This window comes from Pinus tabuliformis, chromosome 4_2 (assembly GCF_031772625.1).
Source record: "Pinus tabuliformis cultivar Carrire ecotype Pingquan chromosome 4_2, CPIR1, whole genome shotgun sequence".
NCBI lineage: Eukaryota > Viridiplantae > Streptophyta > Pinopsida > Pinales > Pinaceae > Pinus > Pinus tabuliformis.
In genome coordinates, this window is record NC_142304.1 from 510,898,957 (window position 1) to 510,907,323 (window position 8,367).

The following is an 8,367-nucleotide window of genomic DNA, read 5'->3' on the forward strand; positions in this document are numbered from 1 at the left end:
CGCTTGAAGGAAGATCACTCATCATGAGCAACTACGAGAGGGAAGCATCAATCAGGCCACCAATTTTTGATGGGACAAACTTCAATTATTGGAAGGTAGGAGTTACTGCCTATCTTCAATCTCTTGGTACAGAAGTCTGGGATATCATAGATACAGGCTACACTTTTCCTTCAGCTACTCCTACAGATTCGGCCGAAAAGAAGAAATATGAAACAAATGCTAAAGCAGTCAATACTCTGCTAGGATGCTTATCTCAAACAGAATTCGTGAAGGTTATGCAATATAAATCCGCAAAAGAAATATGGGACAAGATTGTCTTGCACTACGAAGGAGATGAACAGGTAAAGCATGCTAAACTTCAAACCCTCAGGATTCAGTATGAGAATCTCAGAATGTATAATGATGAAAGTGTGGCTAACTATTTCCTTCGGGTAGACGAGATTGTTCATTGCATGAAAAACTTGGGTGAAGAAATAAAAGAGGCTATTGTGGTTGAAAAAGTTCTAAGATCATTGTCCCCCAAGTTTGAATCTAAAGTGTCTGCAATAGAAGAAAAGGAAAATCTACGAACTCTTACTATGTCTCAGCTACACGGAATCCTAACTGCTTATGAAATGAGAAAGGGAGGTCCATCAGACAGAAGAGAAGCTGCTTTCAAGGCTTCAGGCAAAGGAGACTACTATGAAGCAAGTCACGTGCCAGAAGAAGAAGAAGAAGAATCAAATTTTGTCAGAAATCTTCAACGAGGTACTGGAAGGTTCAGAGGTAAGTTACCTTTTAAATGCTTTGCTTGTGGAAGAGTAGGTCATTATGCTGCGAAATGTCCTCATAAGGATAAGATTGACAAAGGAAAGGAACCTGCTAGATGGAACAAGAAACAGAATGCAAATAAGAAAAGCTACTACACTCATGAAGATAGTGATGGTCTATCAAATAGTGATGAAGATGAACGAGGTAATGACTACAAACTTTTAATGGCATTTGAAGATGATGATTACATGGATGCTATAGATGTGGATAGCTTTTATGAAGAAATTTCTAGACTCAAGACATGTATAGAAGAAAAGAATAGGATCATTGATACCCTACAACTTCAAATTGATGAAAAAGAAAAATATCTTGAAAAGTTAGAAGGTGAAATTGTTGGTCTTAGAAAAGAGATTGAGAAAACAAAGGCTATTAATCTTAAGTTTGTCAAAGGATCTGAAACTCTGGATGAGATCATCAATGTACAGCGTTCTCCTCTAAACAAGACAGGTCTGGGCTATAATGGAGAAACTTCTCAAGCATCCACCTCAAGAAGTTATCTTGATGCTGCAAGAAGGAATGAGCAAAAGCACAATGGAGATCACTAGGTAAAGCAGGGACGAATTGCAAACAAAGACTATCAGGGGCAATCCGTCTTAAGGGTGAACAAAAGCTACAACCAGCCACAGGTAAAATCTTCTCAATTTGGTTCAAGAATGGATGACAATAGTGTTGTTGGGAAAAGTATCTATTCAGAATGCCCCTATCCCACTCTAAGGTGTGATAGTGCCTTAGCAACAAACAAAGAAAACTACTTGAGTATTCTTCTTTATGAAATGTAAATGAGGAGAAAGGATGTAACTAACCTGTGTCTTTCGCTAGTTTGTTGATCCAATCACTCCTCTCTTCAATAGCTCCCAGCTCCCTGCTCCCTTACCAGCCCAGCTTCACCGAATTCCTGCAAGATCACAAGAGAGAGAAACTACACGAAGATATAGATATACATTCATAAAAAGCTCAGGATCAGATTAAGCTAAACATGCAAATATAACAAAACATCATTTGTACACAGCATGTAGGAGAAACTCAAATAGTTTATTGATAGAATAAGAAATTCCAAGAGGAGATACAACCAAGTGAGTCCCGATCCAGCATCTACCTCCCAGCAAAGGAATCCCTTCCTCTCCTCCAACAAAGCATAAATCACCCAATGTACTAATCTCAATCTCAAACCAACAACAATTCTCTGCAAAGTACAAAATTCCAGCCTTTGGATCTCTGGGATGAGGGATCCATATATAGATGTAAGCAGAGAGGATGAGTCAGCTTATGTTTTGACTTGTGGCTTCTCTCTGTCAGTTCTTGCTTCCACTTGGAGACTGAGAGCCTCTTACTCATCACTTGGTCGAATTCAGCAAGGCAAGTGTCATTGGAGAAGATTCTGGAAGCTTCCATGGTCTTTCCACCTCGTTGAATGACTCTGCCACTTGTCATGTCCTGCTCAACACACCTGGGTAGTGCATTCAAGTGCGTTGCAACACACCTAGCTAGTGTATTTGGGTGCTTTTCAACGCAGGCAGCTAGTGGAGCTTTTGAATTGATCCTGATTTGACTAGTTCTGAGTGGTTTTTGGTGGAGAACTTCTAGGAGAAGCTGTCATTGGTTGACCTTGTTCCTTTAGGAGCTGTAACAACATCTTTAGGGACTTTGGATCCCTTTGATTATGGAAATTTCATGCTTATAGCTGTAAGGCACAAAAATGTCTATAACAGTTTCCCCCTAAAGTATGAGGCCGTTTATCGGGTGAAATGCTTTATTAGGAGGATCCGAAGTTCATTCAATGTTGGGAGGAGACCTGTAATAAGATACAATACAATACATTATTTTTCATACTGTTTTCATGATCTAGCTGAGGCGGGCATTCCCATGCTCAGCTTTATAAATTCATTTTTATGTACATAGGACAGACAATTGTTTGATGGTAGACTGATGATCCTGATGAAATCATCATCCTTTTGGTAGGATGGTTATCTGTTCTGCAATGCTGTACATGTCAATGTCTTTATTTTTCCTGAATATATATCGCAGCCCGGATGGATGAAACTAGATCCGGGGTCTTCAATCTCGTCCGATCTTCACTCTAAGTACAAGTCGATCCATGTGAGAAATGTTTTGAAGTCGAACATGGAAGGACATCGCCTGATTACCAGTCAATGATGTAAACTGTTAACAAGCGCGAGAGGAATCACGATAATGATAATGACCCTCAAGGTACTGCAGTACAATTCACGTGGTGTGAATAAAGGACTTGGCGTTGAACACCACGCAAAATCATTCGGTCGAAGGTCATTGATGTATACCTGTCGCCGGAAGTGAGAAACTTGCCATTGAGGCATGCAAGCTTCAAAGTACTGAAGGGGGTGTTCCTAGATCAACTTCTTGGATAATGAGCTGATGTCGACAAGAAGCGATCCGTCAAAGGAGGGCCTTGATGTATCCCACATCAATGACACGGAAGGGAGCAAATGATTTTGATGGAGGTGAAAACGATCTGATGATATATGGTTCAGGGTGGCGGTCATGAAAGAATGAAGTATAATGTATGGCAGTGGATGGGACACGGTTGACTTCTCTGGATGACTTCTCTTGAACATATCAGCGACACTTATGTGATGGATTGGTAGCATTTACCCCAAAGGTGGATGGTATGGCGAGACCATGGTGATGTGACCGGTGAATGAAACAACCCAACCTGACTCAGGCATGGAGTGGAAGTGTCATGTTCAAGAGCGACTTGCTACCAATAAAGGTTCTTTGAGTTTCTTCCCAATTTTTCCCCAGTCATTGCTGACCAGTACCTCTTTATTTTTGTCAAGCTTGAGGAGGATAACATATGCTTGTTCTATAATTTTCCCTTCGGGCAAACCCATCGCTATGTTTTAACGAGCCTAGCGATAGTGAAACTCGTTCTCGTCTAAAGACAAGTTTGTCGCTATTAATGTTTTTAACGAGTCTAACGACAAAGATAGCTCGGTCCTTTTCATTTTTAGAGAGTTTGAAAAGGTACGTAAAGTTAACTCCGAAAGTCCTTTTTCGTCATCTAATCCCTTAAGTCCGAAAAAGTATAAAATAATACAGAAGGGATGAATTTTCGATAGTTTTAACGAGCCGAACAAAACAAGCGCTCGATCTTTTTGTGCAATAATCCCTCAGGTCCAAAAAGATTAAAATCTAGAGGAGAGATAGCGCTTCCGGTCGCTTTAACGAGCTGGAAGGCCAAAACTCGGCAATCTTTTCATATTTTACGAGTCAAATGAAAAGAGCTTAAAGAAGACTCGTCTTTTGAGGAACGAGTGATAAAATGTGTAGCAGCTGATTCCAGGTAAGGGTTGGAATTTTCCAAGCACGACAGTGTCACAAGGATGGCTAGTGAAATCACTCTTCGCAGCTGTTCCTCAAAATGGGTAAACAATCATATGGAGGTGAATGATCGACCTATGGAAAAGTGGAGGTGACGGTGCAAACACGACCAAGGCTTTAATGGTTGATAATGTTACATTCACGGTGGTTATTTACCGGAGGATAGTTCATTTTTTAACGAGCTTAAACACGGATTGAAACACTTGCTCGATTTTATGTTTATTTTTTAACGAGCATGAACTATGCGCTAAAACTGCTCGATTAATCCAGTCATATGATAAGAATGTCTCATGTAAGATGCCATTTTTTATGGAGCTTGCGCCTTACAAAGCTATGCCCCGCATCCTTTCGTTATGCAAGTTCGGAAACGACTAATCCTACGAGTTTAAAGGGTTAGACCTACGGGTTTAAAGGGAGGACCTAAAAATTTAAAAAAATAAATAGCCGCCCCTTGCTTGCATTCCAAAAGGTTTGCATGCCCCCAGGTATAAAATAGAGTTTCAAGGTTACCCCTCAATTTGCAGGAAAAACATTTGTTTAACCGAGAGAAGCCTACCTCTTTCAGGTTACCAAAGATTGTTCTATTAATCTTTCAAACAAAACACTTCTTCGGCGATGTCTACCAAGATAGAAAAAGGTGAGTGACAACGAGCGCCAAACACATAACTTTGACAAAAGAATCTTATTCTACAACAACCCCTCTTCCAATCACGGACGGGGTACGGACTAGTCATATTCTCCCGCGGAAACCTACCCTATACCCAAAGTTTTCCTGCCGAAGCAGACCAGGACGCATGCCCCCTGGGTTCCAGTCATATCCCTCCGAATTACTCGCGCTCATCAGGAGGACGGACCGTGGGTTGAGACATTTCTTGCGCGAAGAGACCATTTAGGGATGGTATATGACTATTTGCGATTCATGATCCGGGAAATGAAAGCTGGTCCACGAGCTTGACCACTCTTCCTTCGTGCGGAAAACACATTACTCTAAAGAGTGAGGAGACGATGGCTCCCATGCAATATATATAGTCTCATCCAAGGAGTAGGTTATAATCCAAGGGTCCTTGAACGACCATCACGTTCATTTGAACGGTCTTCCCTTTCAATGTTATGGGCACATTGGGGAGGATCCCTAAAGGTCGACTGGTTCCTTTATCAAAGCCTGTCAGATTTCTCATCTCAGGCAAAAGCGATGGCGAACCAAGCGCTTTCCAAGCAATAGAGGAAAGGATACTCACAGATGCCCCCTCATCAATGATGGTGCCAGCCATGACCATTCTGTATATTTGGACGATAATTCTGAATGGTATGCTTGCTGGCAAATGGGGTCTGCCTAGTTGGTTCCAATCGAAGGAGACAACTAGGTTGCTTGGTGGTGGGACCGAGTAGACGGCCGGGTATCGCTCTGACGAACTTCCTTCCTGCGATAAAGGAATGGGTGGATTGCCCCCGTGCTCGTCGGAGTCTGTGTTGATGAAGAGAATTTGGACGGTGTCATCCTTATTCTCCTCAGTGATTGTATCATTCGAAGATAAAACCTCTGAAGGCAAGACCGGGTCAACTGCCGCCTCGACCTTTTGACTTTTGTCAGGTATGGATTCAGCTGGTTCATCTTCAATGACCGGCGCTTCAGCTGACCAATTGAGCGGGCCAGCTGGATTTTCAACTAACGAAGGACTTGGCAAGAGTTTTTTATATCCAGGAGGGAGTCGTAACGGTGAAACCGGACGATCATTCAAAACTCTTTTAGCTTCGTCTAAGAAGGGACAACGGTGGATGGCGTGGTTGCCTTCGCACAGTCTACAGGGAGATCTATCTCTCCCTTTTTGTCCTGAGACTTCACTTTCTCTAGTTGACGGTGTGCATTCAACATGGCTATCAGAGGTTGACGCCACCAAATTGTGCAAACGGGGAGACTAGTCCCTTAGTATCCGAGGGATGCAGGGACAATCTCTGTGAAAGTGGTCTCCCTTGCAAATGACACATGGCGATTTAGGCCTGGTTAGTGCAGTGTGTGGATTTTCGTTAGACGACACTCGTTTGCCCCCAGTCGCCTTTGGCTCCTTCTTCTTCTTCTCTTTCTTCTTCTTTTCCTTCTTCTCCTTAGGAACTTGGTTTTTAGCTTTACCAGTCCCGTCAAGCGAAGAGGAAGGAAGAGAGGAAGAATTAGAGGAAGTAGAAGGTTGGTGGGTAACTCTGGACTGGTCTAACTGCTGATTCGACTGTTCAGGAATAGTGGTGTTCTGAACGACATTGGTCGAGAAGAGCCAGACTGGCAAGCCAATTGTCAGTCCTGGAAGCGACAATGTGGCCATATGGGGCGCACCAACATCTCCGCAAGAGGAGAAGGGACTAGGATTTCCACCAAGGGGAATTCCTTGGTTGGTAGGCTCCATTTTCTCAACCTAAAGATCAACGCAGGAAAAAGGGTATGAATATTCCGTTTAAAATAAATTTTAACGATGCTTGGACACAACTTGCTTTTTCAATTTTAAAGAGTCGAGAAAAAGCAAAAGATGACTCTAGTCTCCTTTGATTTTTAATGAGCCTGAAGTGACAAGTGCTCAGATGGACCTTTTCCGTTAAGGAGTCTGAAAAGGAACGAAAGGGACTGCTCTGGAGATCTAGGTAGAGGGTGTGCCAAACCAATCGCAAAACCGCAGAATACTTTTTAAGGTACGGGCGGTCAATCTTCCCGAATGCTGTGTTCAGTGCATTGCGATCAGTAGGGCGGCCGACACGGCTTCCTATGGATAAAGGTTTTATGCCTATAGGGGTCTCCCAATATATACTCGACGGTACGTGGGAGCACAATCCGTACTGGCACTTATCGTCTCTCAGGAGGAATCACCCAACCATCAGTGAGGCCGACAGTAACTAGGTTTTATGACGCCGGAACACGTCTCTAGCCTAGACCTCTATGTTGTGCGTTAAGTTACAAAGCGTTGTTAAGTTCATTCAATTTATTTTAGGTTGATCTTTCTTAGAAGTTTGCCTTTTTGGATCACCACGAGATGTAGATACAATTCCTAAATGCAGTCTAAAGATGATAAGCAAGCTTTTATCTCTTTTCAACAATGAAAATCCTAGCTACAAGGGGAAAAGAAAGACACAATCTTTTCTCAAAGTGCATAGAGCACACTGTAAATGCACTTTTCCTAAATCAAACCATACAAACTATCAATATGCAAATGCACATGTGCATGTATTTGTTTTCACTTTCTTAATATTGATGCCTAAAAAGAAAGCTGTTGTACAAATTTGAATTTGATTTCAAGTGAAAATACAAACAAGTTTCTTTTTGAAATCAAAAAGACGATTACGACACTTATGATTTTGAAGTAAACACTTGTTTCGACACTAGAAATTCATAAATTCAAACCAAAAGACAAAAGTAAAAGCGCAATCAACTGTCAACAGCAAACAAATTTACTCCTAAGATCAAAACGACACTTACGACAGGTCTAGATCTAAGGGCGACAGTATGATCAGTTTACTTTTGTAATGGGAAACTGCAAATGATGTAACAAATACACAAAAACAAATACAGTTTCTTTTATACAACTGAGGCGGAATTAAGGTAGAGAAAAGGGGTTTTCAGATAGGTACACACACTGATAACAGGCTGCAAAAAACAGAGATAAAACTGAACACAAGGATGCAAAGAACCACAGCTGCACAGGGCAAAGGTTGATCAGCGCACCTGTTGCACAGAGAAACTGAATTACAGCATAGGTAGCCCTCTCGGGACCTACGTTGAAATGCAGAGTCTCTTCACAGAGCCTACGCTGAAGCAGAAACGAGAATTGTCTCTGGGTTCTGGGTCATGGTTTGCAGTTTGATCTAAGGTTTTTGGCCGGATAAAAGCTATCAATAAGGTACAATTAGAAGGATGATTTAAAGGAGGACTAAGAGCTATCACAAAGGGCAGTTAGAGCATTTGTGGATCAATTTGTTCAGATCATAAACAGGCCCAGTGAATGGACTAGAGTAGTAGATCTCTACTTTGCATTTGTAAATGGCAAATGCAGTTCGATTCAACACTCCTAAGTTTATGAGAAGAACAACAATAGAAACCCAAATAAACTAACTAGATACGATCCCCAGTGGAGTCGCCAATTTGTTGTTGGGAAAAGTATCTATTCAGAATGCCCCTATCCCACTCTAAGATGTGATAGTGCCTTAGCAACAAACAAAGAA